General features: G+C 49.9%; 12 pseudogenes; all 12 read right to left on the reverse strand.

Moving 5' to 3' along the window:
- Positions 1-1219: 1219 nt before the first annotated feature.
- On the reverse strand, positions 1220-1339 carry LOC130319011 (5S ribosomal RNA; annotated as a pseudogene).
- Positions 1340-2013: 674 nt separating this feature from the next.
- LOC130348272 (5S ribosomal RNA) lies at positions 2014-2133 on the reverse strand (annotated as a pseudogene).
- A 1063-nt stretch (positions 2134-3196) lies between these two features.
- Positions 3197-3316, reverse strand: LOC130352236 (5S ribosomal RNA; annotated as a pseudogene).
- Positions 3317-3992: 676 nt separating this feature from the next.
- Positions 3993-4112, reverse strand: LOC130346160 (5S ribosomal RNA; annotated as a pseudogene).
- Positions 4113-4396: 284 nt separating this feature from the next.
- LOC130353017 (5S ribosomal RNA) lies at positions 4397-4515 on the reverse strand (annotated as a pseudogene).
- Positions 4516-5768: 1253 nt separating this feature from the next.
- LOC130352145 (5S ribosomal RNA) lies at positions 5769-5888 on the reverse strand (annotated as a pseudogene).
- A 6257-nt stretch (positions 5889-12145) lies between these two features.
- LOC130352442 (5S ribosomal RNA) lies at positions 12146-12265 on the reverse strand (annotated as a pseudogene).
- Positions 12266-14343: 2078 nt separating this feature from the next.
- Positions 14344-14463, reverse strand: LOC130319415 (5S ribosomal RNA; annotated as a pseudogene).
- Positions 14464-15526: 1063 nt separating this feature from the next.
- LOC130319426 (5S ribosomal RNA) lies at positions 15527-15646 on the reverse strand (annotated as a pseudogene).
- Positions 15647-20767: 5121 nt separating this feature from the next.
- Positions 20768-20887, reverse strand: LOC130352082 (5S ribosomal RNA; annotated as a pseudogene).
- Positions 20888-20969: 82 nt separating this feature from the next.
- LOC130352733 (5S ribosomal RNA) lies at positions 20970-21089 on the reverse strand (annotated as a pseudogene).
- Positions 21090-22932: 1843 nt separating this feature from the next.
- On the reverse strand, positions 22933-23052 carry LOC130318676 (5S ribosomal RNA; annotated as a pseudogene).
- Positions 23053-24254: the final 1202 nt, after the last annotated feature.

The raw sequence follows: 24254 nt of genomic DNA on the forward strand, positions 1-24254 counted from the left end.
CAATAAATCCTTTTCCGAATCGGAGCGGAAGGCAGCAATAGAGTAAAACGTCAACGGCACCTGGGATTCCCAGCCAGTCTCCCATGCCAGTACTTACCGGGCCCTAAGCTGGGTAGCAGTCTGCGATCTGACAAGAGCAGGCACGTTCAGCTTAGGATGGCCATTGACAGCTTCATGCTTTTTATACTGTGCATTTAAGCATCAATAAATCCTTTTCGGAATCGGAGAGGAAGGCGGCAACAGAGCAAAATGTCAATAGCACCTTGGATTGCCAGCCAGTCTCCCATGCCCATAATTGCCGGGCAGCAGTCTGCGATCTGACAAGAACAGGCACATTCAGCTTAGGATAGCCGTAAACGGCTTCACACCCTGTATACTGTGGATTTAAGCATCAATAAATCCTTTTCGGAATCGAAGCGGAAGGCGGCTACAGAGCAAAATGTCAACAACACCTGGGATTCCCAGCCAGTCTCCCATGCTGGTTCTTACCAGGCCCTAAGCTGGGTAGCAGTCTGCGATCTGACGAGAGCAGGCGCGTTCAGCTTAGGATGGCCGATGACAGCTTCACACTTTGTATATTGTGGATTTAAGCATCAATAAATATTTTTATTAATCGGAGAGGAAGGCGGCAACAGAGCAAAATGGCAATGGCACCTTGGATTGCCAGCCAGTCTCCCATGCCGGTATCTGCCGGGCAGCAGTCTGCGATCTGAGGAGAGCAGGCACGTTCAGGCTTAGGATGGCCGTTGACAGCTTCACACCCTGGACATTGTGGATTTAAGCATCAATAAATCCTTTTCCGAATCGGACCGGAAGGCGGCAACAGATTAAAATGTCAACTGCACCCGGGATTCCCAGCCAGTCTACCATGCTGGTACTTACCAGGCCCTAAGCTGGGTAGCAGTCTGCAATCTGACGAGAGCAGGCGCGTTCAGCTTAGGATGGCCGTTGACAGCTTCACACTTTGTAAACTGTGGATTTAAGCATCAATAAATAATTTTCGGAATCGGAACAAAATATCAACTGCACTCGGGATTCCCAGCCAGTCTCCCATGCTGGTACTTACCAGGCCCGAAGCTGGGTAGCAGTCTGCGATCTGACGAGAACAGGCGCATTCAGCTTAGGATGGCCGTAGACATCTTCACACCCTGTATACTGTGGATTTAAGCATCAATAAATCCTTTTCGGAATCGGAGCGTAAGGCGGCAACAGAGCAAAATGTCAACGACACCTGGGATTCCCAGCCAGTCTCCCATGCTGGTACTTACCAGGCCCTAAGCTGGGTAGCAGTCTGCGATCTGACGAGAGCAGGCGCGTTCAGCTTAGGATGGCCGTCGACAGCTTCACACTTTGTATACTGTGGATTTAAGCATCAATAAATTATTTTCTGAATCGGAGCGGAAGGCAGCAATAGAGCAAAATGTCAACGGCAACCGGGATTCCCAGCCAGTCTCCCATGCCAGTACTTACCGGGCCCTAAGCTGAGTAGCAGTTTGCGATCTGACGAGAGCAGGCGCGTTCAGCTTAGGATGGCCATTGACAGCTTCATGCTTTTTATACTGTGCATTTAAGCATCAATAAATCCTTTTCGGAATCGGAACAGAAGGCGGCAACAGAGCAAAATGTCAACTGCACCCGGGATTCCCAGCCAGTCTCCAATACCGGTACTTACTGGGCCCTAATCTGCGAAGCAGTCTGCGGTCTGAAGAGAGCAGGCGCGTTCAGCTTAGGATGGCCGTTGACATCTTCACGCCTTGTATACTGTGGATTTAAGCATCAATAAATATTTTTTTTAATAGGAGAGGAAGGCGGCAACAGAGCAAAATGTCAATAGCACCTTGGATTGCCAGCCAGTCTCCCATGCCCGTACTTGCCGGGCAGCAGTCTGCGATCTGACAAGAACAGGCACATTCAGCTTAGGATAGCCGTAGACGGCTTCACACCCTGTATACTGTGGATTTAAGCATCAATAAATCCTTTTCGGAATCGGAGCAAAATGTCTACAGAGCAAAATGTCAACAACACCTGAGATTCCCAGCCAGTCTCCCACGCTGGTACTTACCGGGCCCTAAGCTGGGTAGCAGTCTGCGATCTGACGAGAGCAGGCGCGTTCAGCTTAGGATGGCCGTTGACAGCTTCACGCCCTTTATACTGTGCATTTAAGCATCAATAAATCCTTTTCCGAATAGGAGCGGAAGGCGGCAACAGATTAAAATGTCAACTGCACCCGGGATTCCCAGCCAGTCTCCCATGCCAGTACTTACCGGGCCCTAAGCTTAGTAGCAGTCTGCTATCTGACGAGAGCAGGCGCGTTGAGCTTAGGATGGCCATTGACAGCTTTATGCTTTTTATACTGTGCATTTAAGCATCAATAAATCCTTTTCGGAATCGGAACAGAAGGCGGCAACAGAGCAAAATGTCAACTGCACCCGGGATTCCCAGCCAGTCTCCCATGCCGGTACTTACTGGGCCCTAAGCTGGGTAGCAGTCTGCGATCTGACGAGAGCAGGCGCGTTCAGCTTAGGATGGCCGTTGACATCTTCACGCCTTGTATATTGTGGATTTAAGCATCAATAAATATTTTTATTAATCGGAGAGGAAGGCGGCAACAGAGCAAAATGTCAATGGCACCTTGGATTGCCAGCCAGTCTCCCATGCCGGTATCTGCCGGGCAGCAGTCTGCGATCTGAGGAGAGCAGGCACGTTCAGGCTTAGGATGGCCATTGACAGCTTCACACCCTGTATATTGTGGTTTTAAGCATCAATAAATCCTTTTCCGAATCGGAGCGGAAGGCGGCAACAGATTAAAATGTCAACTGCACCCGGGATTCCCAGCCAGTCTCCCATGCTGGTACTTACCAGGCCCTAAGCTGGGTAGCAGTCTGCGATGTGACGAGAGCAGGCGCGTTCAGCTTAGGATGGCCGTTGACAGCTTCACACTTTGTAAACTGTGGATTTAAGCATCAATAAATAATTTTCGGAATCGGAGCAAAATGTCAACTGCACTCGGGATTCCCAGCCAGTCTCCCATGCTGGTACTTACCAGGCCCGACGCTGGGTAGCAGTCTGCGATCTGACGAGAACAGGCGCATTCAGCTTAGGATGGCTGTAGACATCTTCACACCCTGTATACTGTGGATTTAAGCATCAATAAATCCTTTTCGGAATCGGAGCGTAAGGCGGCAACAGAGCAAAATGTCAACGACACCTGGGATTCCCAGCCAGTCTCCCATGCTGGTACTTACCGGGCCCTAAGCTCTGTAGCAGTCTGCGATCTGACGAGAGCAGGCGCGTTCAGCTTAGGATGGCCGTTGACAGCTTCTCGCCCTTTATACTGTGCATTTAAGCATCAATAAATTTTTTTCGGAATCGGAACGGAAGGCGGCAACAGAGCAAAATGTCAACGGCAGCCGGGATTTTCAGCCAGTCTCCCAAGCCAGTACTTACCGGGCCCTAAGCTGGGTAGCAGTCTGCGATCTGACGAGAGCAGGCGCGTTCAGCTTAGGATGGCCATCGACAGCTTCTCACCTTGTATACTGTGGATTTAAGCATCAATAAATTATTTTTGGAATCGGAGCAGAAGGCAGCAATAGAGCAAAATGTCAACGGCACCTGTGATTCCCAGCCAGTCTCCCATGCCAGTACTTACTAGGCCCTAAGCTTGGGAGCAGTCTGCGATCTGACGAGAGCAGGCACGTTCAGCTTAGGATGGCCGTTGACATCTTCACGCCTTGTATACTGTGGATTTAAGCATCAATAAATTTTTTTTTTAATCGGAGAGGAAGGCGGCAACAGATCAAAATGTCAATAGCACCTTGGATTGCCAGCCAGTCTCCCATGCCCGTACTTGCCGGGCAGCAGTCTGCGATCTGACAAGAACAGGCACATTCAGCTTAGGATAGCCGTAGACGGCTTCACACCATGTATATTGTGGATTTAAGCATCAATAAATCCTTTTCGGAATCGGAGCGGAAGGCGGCAACAGATTAAAATGTCAACTGCACCCGGGATTCCCAGCCAGTCTCCCATGCTGGTACTTACCAGGCCCTAAGCTGGGTAGCAGTCTGCGATCTGACGAGAGCAGGCGCATTCAGCTTAGGATGGCCGTTGACAGCTTCACACTTTGTATACTGTGCATTTAAGCATCAATAAATCCTTTTCGGAATCGGAACGGAAGGCGGCAACAGAGCAAAATGTCAACGGCAGCCGGGATTCCCAGCCAGTGTCCCATGCCGGTACTTACCGGGCCCTAAGATCTGTACCAGTCTGCGATCTGACGAGAGCAGGCGCGTTAAGCTTAGGATGGCCGTCGACAGCTTCACACCTTGTATACTGTGGATTTAAGCATCAATAAATTATTTTCGGAATCGCAGCAGAAGGCAGCAATAGAGCAAAATGTCAACAGCACCCGGGATTCCCAGCCAGTCTCCCATGCCAGTACTTACCGGCCCTAAGCTGGGTAGCAGTCTGCGATCTGACGAGAGCAGGCGCGTTCAGCTTAGGATGGCCGTTGACATCTTCACGCCTTGTATACTGTGGATTTAAGCATCAATAAAAAAAAAATTTAATCGGAGAGGAAGGCGGCAACAGATCAAAATGTCAATAGCACCTTGGATTGCCAGCCAGTCTCCCATGCCCGTACTTGCCGGGCAGCAGTCTGCGATCTGACAAGAACAGACGCATTCAGCTTAGGATGGCCATTGACAGCTTCGTTATTATTATACTGTGCATTTAAGCATCAATAAATCCTTTTCCGAAACGGAGCGGAAGGCGGCAACAGATTAAAATGTCAACTGCACCCGGGATTCCCAGCCAGTCTCCCTTGCTGGTACTTACCAGGCCCTAAGCTGGGTAGCAGTCTGCGATCTGACGAGAGCAGGCGCGTTCAGCTTAGGATGGCCATTGACAGCTTTATGCTTTTTATACTGTGCATTTAAGCATCAATAAATCCTTTTCGGAATCGGAACGGAAGGCGGCAACAGAGCAAAATGTCAACTGCACCCGGGATTCCCAGCCAGTCTCCCATGCCGGTACTTACTGGGCTCTAAGCTGGATAGCAGTCTGCGATCTGACGAGAGCAGGCGCGTTCAGCTTAGGATGGGCGTTGACATCTTCACGCCTTGTATATTGTGGATTTAAGCATCAATAAATATTTTTATTAATCGGAGAGGAAGGCGGCAACAGAGCAAAATGGCAATGGCACCTTGGATTGCCAGCCAGTCTCCCATGCCGGTATCTGCCGGGCACAAGTCTGCGATCTGAGGAGAGCAGGCACGTTCAGGCTTAGGATGGCCGTTGACAGCTTCACACCCTGTACATTGTGGATTTAAGCATCAATAAATCCTTTTCCGAATCGGACCGGAAGGCGGCAACAGATTAAAATGTCAACTGCACCCGGGATTCCCAGCCAGTCTACCATGCTGGTACTTACCAGGCCCTAAGCTGGGTAGCAGTCTGCGATCTGACGAGAGCAGGCGCGTTCAGCTTAGGATGGCCGTTGACAGCTTCACACTTTGTAAACTGTGGATTTAAGCATCAATAAATAATTTTCGGAATCGGAGCAAAATCTCAACTGCACTCGGGATTCCCAGCCAGTCTCCCATGCTGGTACTTACCAGGCCCGAAGCTGGGTAGCAGTCTGCGATCTGACGAGAACAGGCGCATTCAGCTTAGGATGGCCGTAGACATCTTCACACCCTGTACACTGTGGATTTAAGCATCAATAAATCCTTTTCGGAATCGGAGCGTAAGGCGGCAACAGAGCAAAATGTCAACGACACCTGGGATTCCCAGCCAGTCTCCCATGCTGGTACTTACCAGGCCCTAAGCTGGGTAGCAGTCTGCGATCTGACGAGAGCAGGCGCGTTCAGCTTAGGATGGCCGTTGACAGCTTCTCGCCCTTTATACTGTGCATTTAAGCATCAATAAATCCTTTTCGGAATCGGAACGGAAGGCGGCAACAGAGCAAAATGTCAACGGCAACCGGGATTCCCAGCCAGTCTCCCATGCCAGTACTTACCGGGCCCTAAGATCTGTACCAGTCTGCGATCTGACGAGAGCAGGCGCGTTAAGCTTAGGATGGCCGTCGACAGCTTCACACCTTGTATACTGTGGATTTAAGCATCAATAAATTATTTTCGGAATCGGAGCGGAAGGCAGCAATAGAGCAAAATGTCAACGGCAACCGGGATTCCCAGCCAGTCTCCCATTCCAGTACTTACCGGGCCCTAAGCTGGGTAGCAGTTTGCGATCTGACGAGAGCAGGCGCGTTCAGCTTAGGCTGGCCATTGACAGCTTCATGCTTTTTATACTGTGCATTTAAGCATCAATAAATCCTTTTCGGAATCGGAAAAGAAGGCGGCAACAGAGCAAAATGTCAACTGCACCCGGGATTCCCAGCCAGTCTCCAATACCTGTACTTACCGGGCCCTAAGCTGGGTAGCAGTCTGCGATCTGACGAGAGCAGGCGCGTTCAGCTTAGGATGGCCATTGACAGCTTCATGCTTTTTATACTGTGCATTTAAGCATCAATAAATCCTTTTCGGAATCGGAACGGAAGGCGGCAACAGAGCAAAATGTCAACTGCACCCGGGATTCCCAGCCAGTCTCCCATGATGGTACTTAATGGGCCCTAAGCTGGGTAGCAGTCTGCGATCTGACGAGAGCAGGCGCGTTCAGCTTAGGATGGCCGTTGACTTCTTCACGCCTTGTATATTGTGGATTTAAGCATCAATAAATATTTTTATTAATCGGAGAGGAAGGCGGCAAAATGTCAATGGCACCTTGGATTGCCAGCCAGTCTCCCATGCCGGTAACTGCCGGGCAGCAGTCTGCGATCTGAGGAGAGCAGGCACGTTCAGGCTTAGGATGGCCGTTGACAGCTTCACACCCTGTATATTGTGGATTTAAGCATCAATAAATCCTTTTCCGAATCGGAGCGGAAGGCGGCAACAGATTAAAATGTCAACTGCACCCGGGATTCCCAGCCAGTGTCCCATGCTGGTACTTACCAGGCCCTAAGCAGGGTAGCAGTCTGCGATCTGACGAGAGCAGGCGCGTTCAGCTTAGGATGGCCGTTGACAGCTTCACGCCCTTTATACTGTGCATTTAAGCATCAATAAATCCATTTCCGAATCGGAGCTGAAGGCGGCAACAGATTAAAATGTCAACTGCACCCGGGAATTCCCAGCCAGTCTCCCATGCTGGTACTTACCAGGCCCTAAGCTGGGTAGCAGTCTGCGATCTGACGAGAGCAGGCGCGTTCAGCTTAGGATGGCGGTTGACAGCTTCACACTTTGTATACTGTGCATTTAAGCATCAATAAATCCTTTTCGGAATCGGAACGGAAGGCGGCAACAGAGCAAAATGTCAACGGTAGCCGGGATTCCCAGCCAGTGTCCCATGCCGGTACTTACCGGGCCCTAAGATCTGTACCAGTCTGCGATCTGACGAGAGCAGGCGTGTTCAGCTTAGGATGGCCATTGACAGCTTCATGCTTTTTATACTGTGCATTTAAGCATCAATAAATCCTTTTCGGAATCGGAGAGGAATGCGGCAACAGAGCAAAATGTCAATAGCACCTTGGATTGCCAGCCAGTCTCCCATGCCCGTACTTGCCGGGCAGCAGTCTGCGATCTGACAAGAACAGACACATTCAGCTTAGAATAGCCGTAGACGGCTTAACACCCTGTATACTGTGGATTTAAGCATCAATAAATCCTTTTCGGAATCGGAGCGGAAGGCGGCTAAAGAGCAAAATGTCAACAACACCTGGGATTCCCAGCCAGTCTCCCATGATGGTACTTACCAGGCCCGAAGCTGGGTAGCAGTCTGCGATCTGACGAGAACAGGCGCATTCAGCTTAGGATGGCCGTAGACATCTTCACACTCTGTATACTGTGGATTTAAGCATCAATAAATCCTTTTCGGAATCGGAGCGGAAGGCGGCAACAGAGCAAAATGTCAACGACACCTGGGATTCCCAGCCAGTCTCCCATGCTGGTACTTACCGGGCCCTAAGATCTGTACCAGTCTGCGATCTGACGAGAGCAGGCGCGTTAAGCTTAGGACGGCCGTCGACAGCTTCACACCTTGTATACTGTGGATTTAAGCATCAATAAATTCTTTTCGGAATCGGAGCGGAAGGCAGCAATAGAGGAAAATGTCAACGGCACCTGGGATTCCCAGCCAGTCTCCCATGCCAGTACTTACCGGGCCCTAAGCTGGGTAGCAGTCTGCAATCTGACGAGAGAAGGCGCGATCAGCTTAGGATGGCCGTCGACAGCTTCATGCTTTTTATACTGTGCATTTAAGCATCAATAAATCCTTTTCGGAATCGGAACGGAAACAGAGCAAAATGTCAACTGCACCCTGGATTCCCAGCCAGTCTCCCATGCCGGTACTTACCGGGCCTTAAGCTGGGTAGCAGTCTGCGATCTGACGAGAGCAGGCGCGTTCAGCTTAGGATGGCCGTTGACAGCTTCACGCCCTTTATACTGTGCATTTAAGCATCAATAAATCCTTTTCCGAATCGGAGCGGAAGGCGGCAACAGATTAAAATGTCAACTGCACCCGGGATTCCCAGCCAGTCTCCCATGCTGGTACTTAACAGGCCCTAAGCTGGGTAGCAGTCTGCGATCTGACGAGAGCAAGCGCGTTCAGCATAGGATGGCCGTTGACAGCTTCACGCTTTGTATACTGTGCATTTAAGCATCAATAAATCCTTTTCGGAATCGGAACGGAAGGCGGCAACAGAGCAAAATGTCAACGGCAGCCGGGATTCCCAGCCAGTGTCCCATGCCGGTACTTACCGGGCCCTAAGATGGGTAGCAGTCTGCGATCTGACGAGAGCAGGCGCGTTCAGCTTAGGATGGCCGTTGACATCTTCACGCATTGTATATTGTGGATTTAAGCATCAATAAATATTTTTATTAATCGGAGAGGAAGGCGGCAACAGAGCAAAATGTCAATGGCACCTTGGATTGCCAGCCAGTCCCCCATGCCGGTAACTGCAGGGCAGCAGTCTGCGATCTGAGGAGAGCAGGCACGTTCAGGCTTAGGATGGCCGTTGACAGCTTCACAACCTGTATATTGTGGATTTAAGCATCAATAAATCCTTTTCCGAATCGGAGCGAAAGGCGGCAACAGATTAAAATGTCAACTGCACCCGGGATTCCAATCCAGTCTCCCATGCTGGTACTTACCAGGCCCTAAGCTGGGTAGCAGTCTGCGATCTGACGAGAGCAGGCGCGTTCAGCTTAGGATGGCCGTTGACAGCTTCACACTTTGTATACTGTGGATTTAAGCATCAATAAATAATTTTCGGAATCGGAGCAGAAAAAGAGCAAAATGTCAACTGCACCCGGGATTCCCAGCCAGTCTCCCATGCTGGTACTTACCAGGCCCTAAGCTGGGTATCAGTCTGCGATCTGACGAGAGCAGGCGCGTTCAGCTTAGGATGGCCGTTGACAGCTTCACACTTTGTATACTGTGCATTTAAGCATCAATAAATCCTTTTCGGAATCGGAACGGAAGGCGGCAACAGAGCAAAATGTCAACGGCTGCCGGGATTCCCAGCCAGTGTCCCATGCCGGTACTTACCGGACCCTAAGATCTGTACCAGTCTGCGATCTGACGAGAGCAGGCGCGTTAAGCTTAGGATGGCCGTCGACAGCTTCACACCTTGTATACTGTGGATTTAAGCATCAATAAATTCTTTTCGGAATCGGACCGGAAGGCAGCAATAGAGCAAAATGTCAACGGCATGCGGGATTCCCAGCCAGTCTCCCATGCCAGAACTTACCAGGCCCTAAGCTGGGTAGCAGTCTGCGATCTGACGAGAGCAGGCGCGTTCAGCTTAGGATGGCCATTGACAGCGTCATGCTTTTTATACTGTGCATTTAAGCATCAATAAATCCTTTTCGGGATCGGAACGGAAGGCGGCAACAGAGCAAAATGTCAACTGCACCCGGGATTCCCAGCCAGTCTCCCATGCCGGTACTTACCGGGCCCTAAGCTGGGTAGCAGTCTGCGATCTGACGAGAGCAGGCGCGTTCAGCTTAGGATGACCATTGACAGCGTCATGCTTTTTATACTGTGCATTTAAGCATCAATAAATCCTTTTCGGAATCGGAACGGAAGGCGGCAACAGAGCAAAATGTCAACTGCACCCGGGATTCCCAGCCAGTCTCCCATGCCGGTACTTACTGGGCTCTAAGCTGGGTAGCAGTCTGCGATCTGACGAGAGCAAGCGCGTTCAGCTTAGGATGGCCGTTGACATCTTCACGCCTTGTATATTGTGGATTTAAGCATCAATAAATATTTTTTTAATCGGAGAGGAAGGCGGCAACAGAGCAAAATGTCAATGGCACCTTGGATTGCCAGCCAGTCTCCCATGCCGGTAACTGCCGGGCAGCAGTCTGCGACCTGAGGAGAGCAGGCACGTTCAGGCTTAGGATGGCCGTTGACAGCTTCACACCCTGTATATTGTGGATTTAAGCATCAATAAATCCTTTTCCGAATCGGAGCGGAAGGCGGCAACAGATTAAAATGTCAACTGTACCCGGGATTCCCAGCCAGTCTCCCATGCTGGTACTTACCAGGCAATAAGCTGGGTAGCAGGCTGCAATCTGACAAGAGCAGGCGCATTCAGCTTAGGATGGCCGTTGACAGCTTCACACATTGTATACTGTGGATTTAAGCATCAATAAATAATTTTCGGAATCGGAGCAGAAACAGAGCAAAATGGCAACTGCACCCGGGATTCCCAGCCAGTGTCCCATGCTGGTACTTACCAGGCCCGAAGCTGGGTAGCAGTCTGCGATCTGACTAGATCAGGCGCATTCAGCTTAGGATGGCCGTTGACATCTTCACACCCTGTATACTGTGGATTTAAGCATCAATAAATCCTTTTCGGAATCGGAGCGTAAGGCGGCAACAGAGCAAAATGTCAACGACACCTGGGATTCCCTGCCAGTCTCCCATGCTGGTACTTACCGGGCCCTAAGCTGGGTAGCAGTCTGCGATCTGACGAGAGCAGGCGCGTTCAGCTTAGGATGGCTGTTGACAGCTTCACACCCTGTATATTGGGGATTTAAACATGAATAAATCCTTTTCCGAATTGGAGCAGAAGGCGGCAACAGATTAAAATGTCAACTGCACCCGGGATTCCCAGCCAGTCTCCCATGCTGGTACTTACCAGGCCCTAAGCTGGGTAGCAGTCTGCGATCTGAAGAGAGCAGGGGCGTTCAGCTTAGGATGGCCGTTGACAGCTTCACACTTTGTATACTGTGCATTTAAGCATCAATAAATCCTTTTCGGAATCGGAACGGAAGGCGGCAACAGAGCAAAATGTCAACGGCAGCCGGGATTCCCAGCCAGTGTCCCATGCCGGTACTTACCGGGCCCTAAGATGGGTAGCAGTCTGCGATCTGACGAGAGCAGGCGCGTTCAGCTTAGGATGGCCGTTGACATCTTCACGCATTGTATATTGTGGATTTAAGCATCAATAAATATTTTTATTAATCGGAGAGGAAGGCGGCAACAGAGCAAAATGTCAACGGCAGCCGGGATTCCCAGCCAGTGTCCCATGCCGGTACTTACCGGGCCCTAAGATCTGTACCAGTCTGCGATCTGACGAGAGCAGGCGCGTTAAGCTTAGGATGGCCATTGACAGCTTCATGCTTTTTATACTGTGTATTTAAGCATCAATAAATCCTTTTCGGAATCGGAACGGAAGGCGGCAACAGAGCAAAATGTCAACTGCACCCGGGATTCCCAGCCAGTCTCCCATGCCAGTACTTACTGGGCATAAGCTGCGTAGCCGTCTGCGATCTGACGAGAGCAGGCGCGTTAAGCTTAGGATGGCCATTGACAGCTTCATGCTTTTTATACTGTGCATTTAAGCATCAATAAATCCTTTTCGGAATCAGAGAGGAAGGCGGCAGCAGAGCAAAATGTCAATAGCACCTTGGATTGCCAGCCAGTCTCCCATGCCCGTACTTGCCGGGCAGCAGTCTGCGATCTGACAAGAATAGGCACATTAAGCTTAGGATAGCAGTAGACGGCTTCTCACCCTGTATACTGTGGATTTAAGCATCAATAAATCCTTTTCGGAATCGGAACGCAAGGCGGCTACAGAGCAAAATGTCAACAACACCTGGGATTCCCAGCCAGTCTCCCATGCTGGTACTTACCGGGCCCTAAGCTGGGTAGCAGTCTGCGATCTGAAGAGAGCAGGGGCGTTCAGCTTAGGATGGCCGTTGACAGCTTCACACTTTGTATACTGTGCATTTAAGCATCAATAAATCCTTTTCGGAATCGGAACGGAAGGCGGCAACAGAGCAAAATGTCAACGGCAGCCGGGATTCCCAGCCAGTGTCCCATGCCGGTACTTACCGGGCCCTAAGATGGGTAGCAGTCTGCGATCTGACGAGAGCAGGCGCGTTCAGCTTAGGATGGCCGTTGACATCTTCACGCATTGTATATTGTGGATTTAAGCATCAATAAATATTTTTATTAATCGGAGAGGAAGGCGGCAACAGAGCAAAATGTCAATGGCACCTTGGATTGCCAGCCAGTCTCCCATGCCGGTAACTGCAGGGCAGCAGTCTGTGATCTGAGGAGAGCAGGCACGTTCAGGCTTAGGATGGCCGTTGACAGCTTCACACCCTGTATATTGTGGATTTAAGCATCAATAAATCCTTTTCCGAATCGGAGCGAAAGGCGGCAACAGATTAAAATGTCAACTGCACCCAAGATTACAATCCAGTCTCCCATGCTGGTACTTACCAGGCCCTAAGCTGGGTAGCAGTCTGCGATCTGACGAGAGCAGGCGCGTTCAGCTTAGGATGGCCGTTGACAGCTTCACACTTTGTATACTGTGGATTTAAGCATCAATAAATAATTTTCGGAATCGGAGCAGAAAAAGAGCAAAATGTCAACTGCACCCGGGATTCCCAGCCAGTCTCCCATGCTGGTACTTACCAGGCCCTAAGCTGGGTATTAGTCTGCGATCTGACGAGAGCAGGCGCGTTCAGCTTAGCATGGCCGTTGACAGCTTCACACTTTGTATACTGTGCATTTAAGCATCAATAAATCCTTTTCGGAATCGGAACCGGAACGGAAGACGGCAACAGAGCAAAATGTCAACGGCTGCCGGGATTCCCAGCCAGTGTCCCATGCCGGTACTTACCGGACCCTAAGATCTGTACCAGTCTGCGATCTGATGAGAGCAGGCGCGTTAAGCTTAGGATGGCCGTCGACAGCTTCACACCTTGTATACTGTGGATTTAAGCATCAATAAATTCTTTTCGGAATCGGACCGGAAGGCAGCAATAGAGCAAAATGTCAACGGCATCAGGGATTTCCAGCCAGTCTCCCATGCCAGTACTTACTAGGCCCTAAGCTGGGTAGCAGTCTGCGATCTGACGAGAGCAGGCACGTTCAGCTTAGGATGGCCGTTGACAGCTTCACACCCTGTATACTGTGGATTTAAGCATCAATAAATCCTTTTCCGAATCGGAGCGGAAGGCGGCAACAGATTAAAATGTCAACTGCACCCGGGATTCCCAGCCAGTCTCCCATGCCAGTACTTACCAGGCCCTAAGCTGGGTAGCAGTCTGCAATCTGACGAGAGCAGGCGCGTTCAGCTTAGGATGGCCATTGACAGCGTCATGCTTTTTATACTGTGCATTTAAGCATCAATAAATCCTTTTCGGAATCGGAACGGAAGGCGGCAACAGAGCAAAATGTCAACGGCAGCCGGGATTCCCAGCCAGTGTCCCATGCCGGTACTTACCGGGCCCTAAGATCTGTACCAGTCTGCGATCTGACGAGAGCAGGCGCGTTAAGCTTAGGATGGCCATTGACAGCTTCATGCTTTTTATACTGTGCATTTAAGCATCAATAAATCCTTTTCGGAATCGGAACGGAAGGCGGCAACAGAGCAAAATGTCAACTGCACCCGGGATTCCCAGCCAGTCTCCCATTCCAGTACTTACTGGGCCCTAAGCTGCGTAGCCGTCTGCGATCTGACGAGAGCAGGCGCGTTAAGCTTAGGATGGCCATTGACAGCTTCATGCTTTTTATACTGTGCATTTAAGCATCAATAAATCCTTTTCGGAATCAGAGAGGAAGGCGGCAGCAGAGCAAAATGTCAATAGCACCTTGGATTGCCAGCCAGTCTCCCATGCCCGTACTTGCCGGGCAGCAGTCTGCGATCTGACAAGAATAGGCACATTAAGCTTAGGATAGCAGTAGACGGCTTCTCACCCTGTATACTGTGGATTTAAGCATCAATAAATCCTTTTCGGAATCGGAACGCAAGGCGGCTACAGAGCAAAATGTCAACAACACCTGGGATTCCCAGCCAGTCTCCCATGCTGGTACTTACCGGGCCCTAAGCTGGGTAGCAGTCTGCGATCTGACGAGAGCAGGCGCGTTCAGCTTAGGATGGCCGTTGACAGCTTCACGCCCTTTATACTGTGCATTTAAGCATCAATAAATCCTTTTCCGAATCGGAGCGGAAGGCGGCAACAGAGCAAAATGTCAACTGCACCCTGGATTCCCAGCCAGTCTCCCATGCCGGTACTTACTGGGCCCTAAGCTGGGTAGCAGTCTGTGATCTGACGAGAGCAGGCGCGTTCAGCTTAGGATGGCCGTTGACATCTTTACGCCTTGTATATTGTGGATTTAAGCATCAATAAATATTTTTATTAATCGGAGAAGAAGGCGGCAACAGAGCAAAATGTCAATGGCACCTTGGATTGCCAGCCAGTCTACCATGCCGGTAACTGCCGGGCAGCAGTCTGCGATCTGACGAGAGCAGGCGCGTTCAGCTTAGGATGGCCGTTGACAGCTTCACACTTTGTATACTGTGCATTTAAGCATCAATAAATCCTTTTCGGAATCGGAACGGAAGGCGGCAACAGAGCAAAATGTCAACGGCAGCCGGGATTCCCAGCCAGTGTCCCATGCCGGTACTTACCGGGCCCTAAGTTCTGTACCAGTCTGCGATCTGACGAAAGCAGGCGCGTTAAGCTTAGGATGGCCGTCGACAGCTTCACACCTTGTATACTGTGGATTTAAGCATCAATAAATTATTTTCGGAATCGGAGCGGAAGGCAGCAATAGAGCAAAATGTCAACGGCACCCGGGATTCCCAGCCAGTCTCCCATGTCAGTACTTACCGGGCCCTAAGCTGGGTAGCAGTCTGCAATCTGACGAGAGCAGGCGCGTTCAGCTTAGGATTGCCATTGACAGCTTCATGATTTTTATACTGTGCATTTAAGCATCAATAAATCCTTTTCGGAATCGGAGAGGAAGGCGGCAACAGAGCACCTTGGATTGCCAGCCAGTCTCCCATGCCCGTTCTTGCCGGGCAGCAGTCTGCGATCTGACAAAAACAGGCACATTCAGCTTAGGATAGCCGTAGACGGCTTCACACCCTGTATACTGTGGATACTGTGGATTTAAGCATCAATAAATCCTTTTCGGAATCAGAGCAAAAGGCGGCTAAAGAGCAAAATGTCAACAACACCTGGGATTCCCAGCCAGTCTCCCATGCTGGTACTTACCGGGCCCTAAGCTGGGTAGCAGTCTGCGATCTGACGAGAGCAGGCGCGTTCAGCTTAGGATGGCCGTTGACAGCTTCACGCCCTTTATACTGTGCATTTAAGCATCAATAAATCCTTTTTGGAATCGGAACGGAAGGCGGCAACAGAGCAAAATGTCAACTGCACCCGGGATTCCCAGCCAGTCTCCCATGCCGGTACTTACTGGGCCCTAAGCTGGGTAACAGTCTGCGATCTGACGAGAGCAGGCGCGTTCAGCTTAGGACGGCCGTTGACAGCTTCACACCCTGTATATTGTGGATTTAACCCCTTCATGACCCAGCCCATTTTCACCTTCATGACCTGGGCATTTTTTGAAAATCTGACCACTGTCACTTTAAACATTAATAACTTTGGAATGCTTTTACTTATCATTCTGATTCCGAGATTGTTTTTTCGTGACATATTCTACTTTATTTTATCGGTAAAATTTCACTGATATTTGTATCCTTTCTTGGTAAAAAATCTAAAAATTTCATGAAAATTTTGAAAATTTAGCATTTTTCTAACTTTGAAAGTCTCTGCTTGAAAGGAAAATGGATATTCCAAATAAATTACATATTGATTCACATATACAATATGTCTACTTTGTGTTTGCATTAAAAAATTGACAAGTTTTTTACTTTTGGAAGACATCAGAGGGCTTCAAAGTTCCGCAGCAATTTTCAAATTTTTCTCAAGATTTTCAAAATCGTAATTTTTCAGGGCCCAGTTCAGGTTGGAAGTGGATTTTAAGGATCTTCATATTAGAAATACCCCATAAATGACCCCATTATAAAAACTGCACCCCCCAAAGTATTCAAAATGACATTCAGTAAGTGTTTTAACCCTTTAGGTGTTTCACAGGAATAGCAGCAAAGTGAAGGAGAAAATTCTAAATCTTCATTTTTTACACTCGCATTTTCTTGTAGACCCAATTTTTTAATTTTTACAAGGGGTAAAGGAGATAAATCACCCTAAAATTTGTAACCCAATTTCTCTCGAGTAAGGAAATACCTCATATGCGTATGTAAAATGTTCGGTGGGCGCAGTAGAGGGCTCAGAAGGGAAGGAGCGACAATGGGATTTTGGAGAGTGAGTTTTTCTGAAAGGGTTTTTGGGGGGCATGTCCCATTTAGGAAGCCCCTATGGTGCCAGAACAGTGGACCCCCCCACATGTGACCCCATTTTGGAAACTATACCCCTCATGGAATGTAATAAGGGGTGCAGTGAGTATTTACACCCCACTGGCGTTTGACAGATATTTGAAACGGTGGACTGTGCAAATCAAAAATTTTATTTTTCATTTTCACAGACCACTGTTCCAAAAATCTGTCATACACCAGTGGGGTGTAAATGCTCACTGCACCCCTTATTACATTCCGTGAGGGGTGTAGTTTCCAAAATGGGGTCACATATGGATATTTATTGTTTTGCGTTTGTCAGAACTGCTGTAACAATCAGCCACCCCTGTGCAAATCGCCTCAAATGTACATGGGGCACTCTCCCTTCTGGGCCTTGTTGTGTGCCCCCAGAGCACTTTGCGCCCACATATGGGGTATCTCCGTACTCGGGAGAAATTGCGTTACAAATTTAGAGGGTCTTTTTTCCCTTTTACCTCTTGTGAAAATGAAAAGTATAGGGCAACACCAGCATGTCAGTGTAAAAAAATTATTTTTTTACACTAACATGCTGGTGTAGACCCCAACTTCACCTTTTCATAAGGGGTTAAAGAAGAAAAAGCCCCCCAAAATTTGTAAGGCAATTTCTCCCGAGTACGGCGATACCCCATATGTGTCCCAAAACTGTTGCCCTGAAATACGACAGGGCTCCAAAGTGAGAGAGCGCCATGCGCATTTGAGGCCTGAATTAGGGATTTGCATAGGGGTGGACATAGGGGTATTCTACGCCAGTGATTCCCAAACAGGGTGCCTCCAGCTGTTGCAAAACTCCCAGCATGCCTGGACAGTCAATGGCTGTCCGGCAATACTGGGAGTTATTATTTTGCAACAGCTGGAGGCTCCGTTTTGGAAACAGTAGCGTACCAGACGTTTTTCATTTTTTGGGGGGAGGGGGGCTGTGTAGGGGTATGTGTATATGTAGTGTTTTTTACTTTTTATTTTAGGTTAGTGTCAGTGTAGTGTAGTGTTTTTAGGGTACAGTCACATGGGCAGAGGTTCACAGCAAGTTTGCCGCTGGAAGTTTGAGCTGCAGCGCAAAATTTGCGCCATCTCAAACTTCCAGCACTCACTGTAAACCTCCGCCCATGTGAGTGTACCCTGTACATTCACATTGGGGGGAGGGGGCAAACATCCAGCTGTTGCAAACTCCGAGCATGCCCTTTGGCTGTCCGTGCATGCTGGGAGTTGTAGTTTTGCAACAGCTGGAGGAACACTGGTTTGGAAACACTAAGTTAAGTAATAAACTTTCAAGTGTTGCAACCAAACTTAGTGTTTCCAAACCAGTGTGCCTCCAGCTGTTGCAAAACTACAACTCCCAGCATGCATGGTCTGTCAGTGCATGCTGGGAGTTATAGTTTTGCAACAATTGCAACAGCTGGAGGCACTGAGGTAGGAAACGGACAATGTTTCCCAACTAGTGTGCCTCCAGATGTTGCAAAACTACAACTCCCAGCATGCCCAGACTGCCAAGGCATGCTGGAAGTTGTAGTTCGGCAATATCTGAAGGATCAGATGTTGCCGAACTACAACTTCCAGCATGCTTGGGCAGTCTGGGCATGCTGGGAGTTGTAGTTTTGCAACATCTGGAGGTCCACAGTTTGGAGATCACTGTATAATGGTCTCCAATCTGTGCTCTTCCAGATGTTAGAGAACTACAACTCCCAGCATGCCTGGACAGACTGAGCATGCTGAGATTTGTAGTTTTGCAACATCTGGAAGAGCACAGATTGGAGACCATTATACAGTGGTCTCCAAACTGAGGACCTCCAGATGTTGCAAAACTACAACTCCCAGCATGCCCAGAAAGCCAAAGGCTGTCTGGGCATGCTGGGAGTTGCAGTTTTGAAACTCTCAGAGGCAGCAGTGAGATCGCTTTACGGCGATCTCACTGCTGCCAATGAAGATGCTGCACTGCTGCCGGAAACTCACCTCCGGGACGCAGCGCCGCCGGGACCGCCTGGAGGACGTCGGGACCGCACGGAGGACGCCGGGACCGCTCGGGACACCGCTCCGACGGGTAAGTGACGCCGGGGGACGGGTCAGGGACACTTAGCAGAGCGGTGTGTGTCCCGATCCCCGTGATCGGAACTCACACACCGCGCTGCTAAGTATTCTGATAGCGAAACGCTGCTATCAGCTAGTCAGATTTGACCAGCTGATAGCAGCGATCGCTGGGGGGGGTGGGGGACGAAACCCCCCGTGGTCGCACGGTAAGATGGCTGGCTATCAGTGATAGCCACCATCTTTCCGGGCGCTGCGGGGTGCCGCGAGTAGCGGCAGTAATGTCCATGACGTACCTGTATGTCATGGGTCGGGAACACCTTGCCACCCATGACGTACAGGTATGTCATAGGTCGGGAAGGGGTTAAGCATCAATAAATATTTTTATTAATCGGAGAGGAAGGCGGCAACAGAGCAAAATGTCAATGGCACCTTGGATTGCCAGCCAGTCTCCCATGCCGGTAACTGCCGGGCAGCAGTCTGCGATCTGAGGAGAGCAGGCACGTTCAAGCTTAGGATGGCCGTTGACAGCTTCACACCCTGTATATTGTGGATTTAAGCATCAATAAATCCTTTTCCGAATCGGAGCGGAAGGCGGCAACAGATTAAAATGTCAACTGCACCCGGGATTCCCAGCCAGTCTCCCATGCTGGAACTTACCAGGCCCTAAGCTGGGTAGCAGTCTGCGATCTGACGAGAGCAGGCGCGTTCAGCTTAGGATGGCCGTTGACAGCTTCACATTTTGTATACTGTGGATTTAAGCATCAATAAATAATTTTCGGAATCGGAGCAAAATGTCAACTGCACCTGGGATTCCCAGCCAGTCTCCCATGCTGGTACTTACCAGGCCCGAAGCTGGGTAGCAGTCTGCGATCTGATGAGAACAGGCGCATTCAGCTTAGGATGGCCGTAGACATCTTCACACCCTGTATACTGTGGATTTAAGCATCAATAAATCCTTTTCGGAATCGGAGCGGAAAGCGGCAACAGAGCAAAATGTCAATGGCAGCCGGGATTCCCAGCCAGTGTCCCATGCCGGTACTTACCGGGCCCTAAGATCTGTACCAGTCTGCGATCTGATGAGAGCAGGCGCGTTAAGCTTAGGATGGCCGTCGACAGCTTCACACCTTGTATACTGTGGATTTAAGCATCAATAAATCCTTTTCGGAATCAGAGCGGAAGGCGGCTAAAGAGCAAAATGTCAACAACACCTGGGATTCCCAGCCAGTCTCCCATGCCGGTACTTACTGGGCCCTAAGCTGGGTAGCAGTCTGCGATCTGACGAGAGCAGGCGCGCTCAGCTTAGGATGGCCATTGACAGCTTCCTGCTTTTTATACTGTGCATTTAAGCATCAATAAATCCTTTTCGGAATCGGAAACGAAACGGAAGGCGGCAACAGAGCAAAATGTCAACTGCACCCCGGATTCCCAGCCAGTCTCCCATGCCGGTACTTATTGGGCCCTAAGCTGGGTAGCAGTCTGCGATCTGACGAGAGCAGGCGTGTTCAGCTTAGGATGGCCGTTGACATCTTCATGCCTTGTATATTGTGGATTTAAGCATCAATAAATATTTTTATTAATCGGAGAGGAAGGCGGCAACAGAGCAAAATGTCAATGGCACCTTGGATTGCCAGCCAGTCTCCCATGCCGGTAACTGCCGGGCAGCAGTCTGCGATCTGAGGAGAGCAGGCAAGTTCAGGCTTAGGATGGCCGTTGACAGCTTCACACCCTGTATAATGTGGATGTAAGCATCAATAAATCCTTTTCCGAATCGGAGCGGAAGGCGGCAACAGATTAAAATGTCAACTGCACCCGGGATTCCCAGCCAGTCTCCCATGCTGGTACTTACCAGGACCTAAGCTGGGTAGCAGTCTGCGATCTGATGAGAGCAGGCGCGTTCAGCTTAGGATGGCCGTTGACAGCTTCACACTTTGTATACTGTGAATTTAAGCATCAATAAATAATTTTCGGAATCGGAGCAGAAACAGAGCAAAATGTCAACTGCACCAGGGATTCCCAGCCAGTCTCCCATGCTGGTACTTACCAGGCCCGAAGCTGGGTAGCAGTCTGTGATCTGACGAGAACAGGCGCATTCAGCTTAGGATGGCCGTCGACATCTTCACACCCTGTATACTGTGAATTTAAGCATCAATAAATCCTTTTCGGAATCGGAGCGGAAGGCGGCAACAGAGCAAAATGTCAACGACACCTGGGATTCCCAGCCAGTCTCCCATGCTGGTACTTACCGGGACCTAAGCTGGGTAGCAGTCTGCGATCTGACGAGAGCAGGCGCGTTCAGCTTAGGATGGCCGTTGACAGCTTCACGCCCTGTATACTGTGAATTTAAGCATCAATAAATCCTTTTCCGAATCGGAACGGAAGGCGGCAACAGAGCAAAATTTCAACGGCAACCGGGATTCCCAGCCAGTGTCCCATGCCGGTACTTACCGGGCCCTAAGATCTGTACCAGTCTGCGATCTGACGAGAGCAGGCGCGTTAAGCTTAGGATGGCCGTCGACAGCTTCACACCTTGTATACTGTGGATTTAAGCATCAATAAATTCTTTTCGGAATCGGAGCGGAAGGCAGCAATAGAGCAAAATGTCAACGGCAACCGGGATTCCCAGCCAGTCTCCCATGCCAGTACTTACCGGGCCCTAAGCTGGGTAGCAGTCTGCAATCTGACGAGAGCAGGCGCGTTCAGCTTAGGATGGCCATTGACAGCTTCATGCTTTTTATACTGTGAATTTAAGCAGCAATAAATCCTTTTCGGAATCGGAACGGAAGGCGGCAACAGAGCAAAATGTCAACTGCACCCGGGATTCCCAGCCAGTCTCCCATGCCGGTACTTACTGGGCCCTAAGCTGGGTAGCAGTCTGCGTACTGACGAGAGCAGGCACGTTCAGCTTAGGATGGCCGTTGACGTCTTCACGCCTTGTATATTGTGGATTTAAGCATCAATAATTATTTTTATTAATCGGAGAGGAAGGCGGCAATAGAGCAAAATGTCAATGGCACCTTGGATTGCCAGCCAGTCTCCCATGCCGGTAACTGCCGGGCAGCAGTCTGCGATCTGAGAAGAGCAGGCACGTTCAGGCTTAGGATGGCCGTTGACAGCTTCACACTCAGTATATTGTGGATTTAAGCATCAATAAATCCTTTTCCGAATCGGAGCGGAAGGCGGCAACAGATTAAAATGTCAACTGCACCCGAGATTCCCAGCCAATCTCCCATGCTGGTACTTACCAGGCCCTAAGCTGGGTAGCAGTCTGCGATCTGCCGAGAGCAGGCGCGTTCAGCTTAGGATGGCCGTTGACAGCTTCACGCTCTTTATACTGTGGATTTAAGCATCAATAAATTCTTTTCGGAATCGGAGCGGAAGGCAGCAATAGAGCAAAATGTCAACGGCAACCGGGATTCCCAGCCAGTCTCCCATGCCAGTACTTACCGGGCCCTAAGCTGGGTAGCAGTCTGCAATCTGACAAGAGCAGGCACGTTCAGCTTTGGATGGCCATTGACAGCTTCATCCTTTTTATACTGTGAATTTAAGCATCAATAAATCCTTTTCGGAATCGGAACGGAAGGCGGCAACAGAGCAAAATGTCAACTGCACCCGGGATTCCCAGCCAGTCTCCCATGCCGGTACTTACTGGGCCCTAAGCTGGGTAGCAGTCTGCGATCTGACGAGAGCAGGCACGTTCAGCTTAGGATGGCCGTTGACATCTTCACGCCTTGTATATTGTGGATTTAAGCATCAATAATTACTTTTATTAATCGGAGAGGAAGGCGGCAATATAGCAAAATGTCAATAGCACCTTGGATTGCCAGCCAGTCTCCCATGCCGGTAACTGCCGGGCAGCAGTCTGCGATCTGAGAAGAGCAGGCACGTTCAGGCTTAGGATGGCCGTTGACAGCTTCACACCCTGTATATTGTGGATTTAAGCATCAATAAATCCTTTTCCGAATCGGAGCGGAAGGCGGCAACAGATTAAAATGTCAACTGCACCCGGGATTCCCAGCCAGTCTCCCATGCTGGTACTTACCAGGCCCTAAGCTGGGTAGCAGTCTGCGATCTGACGAGAGCAGGCGCGTTCAGCTTAGGATGGCCGTCGACAGCTTCACACCTTGTATACTGTGGATTTAAGCATCAATAAAGCAAAATGTCAACGGCACCCGGGATTCCCAGCCAGTCTCCCATGCCAGTACTTACCGGGCCCTAAGCTGGGTAGCAGTCTGCGATCTGACGAGAGCAGGCGCGTTCAGCTTAGGATGGCCGTTGACAGCTTCACGCCCTTTATACTGTGCATTTAAGCATCAATAAATCCTTTTCCGAATCAGAGCGGAAGGCAGCAACAGATTAAAATGTCAACTGCACCCGGGATTCCCAGCCAGTCTCCCATGCTGGTATTTACCAGGCCCTAAGCTGGGTAGCAGTCTGCGATCTGACGAGAGCAGGCGCGTTCAGCTTAGGATGGCCGTTGACAGCTTCACACTTTGTATACTGTGCATTTAAGCATCAATAAATCCTTTTCGAAATCGGAACGGAAGGCGGCAACAGAGCAAAATGTCAACGGCAACCGGGATTCCCAGCCAGTCTCCCATGCTGGTACTTACCAGGCCCTAAGCTGGGTAGCAGTCTGCGATCTGCCGAGAGCAGGCGCGTTCAGCTTAGGATGGCCGTTGACAGCTTCACGCCCTTTATACTGTGCATTTAAGCATCAATAAATCCTTTTCCGAATCGGAACGGAAGGCGGCAACAGAGCAAAATGTCAACGGCAGCCGGGATTTCCAGCCAGTGTCCCATGCCGGTACTTACCGGGCCCTAAGATCTGTACCAGTCTGCGATCTGACGAGAGCAGGCGCGTTCAGCTTAGGATGGCCATTGACAGCTTCATGTTTTTTATACTGTGCATTTAAGCATCAATAAATCCTTTTCGGAATCGGAGAGGAAGGCGACAACAGAGCAAAATGTCAATAGCACCTTGGATTGCCAGCCAGTCTCCCATGCCTGTACTTGCCGGGCAGCAGTGTGCGATCTGACAAGAACAGGCACATTCAGCTTAGGATAGCCGTAGACGGCTTCACACCTTGTATACTGTGGATTTAAGCATCAATAAATCCTTTTTGGAATCGGAGCGGAAGGCGGCTACAGAGCAAAATTTCAACAACACCTGAGATTCCCAGCCAGTCTCCCATGCTGGAACTTACCGGGCCCTAAGCTGGGTAGCAGTCTGCAATCTGACGAGAGCAGGCGCGTTCAGCTTAGGATGGCCGTTGACAGCTTCACAACCTTTATACTGTGCATTTAAGCATTAATAAATCCTTTTCCGAATCGGAGCGGAAGGCGGCAACAGATTAAAATGTCAACTGCACCCGGGATTCCCAGCCTGTCTCCCATGCTGGTACTTACCAGGCCCTAAGCTGGGTATCAGTCTGCGATCTGACGAGAGAAGGCGCGTTCAGCGTAGGATGGCCGTTGACAG

Source organism: Hyla sarda, chromosome 1 (assembly GCF_029499605.1).
Source record: "Hyla sarda isolate aHylSar1 chromosome 1, aHylSar1.hap1, whole genome shotgun sequence".
Classification (NCBI taxonomy): Eukaryota; Metazoa; Chordata; class Amphibia; order Anura; family Hylidae; genus Hyla; species Hyla sarda.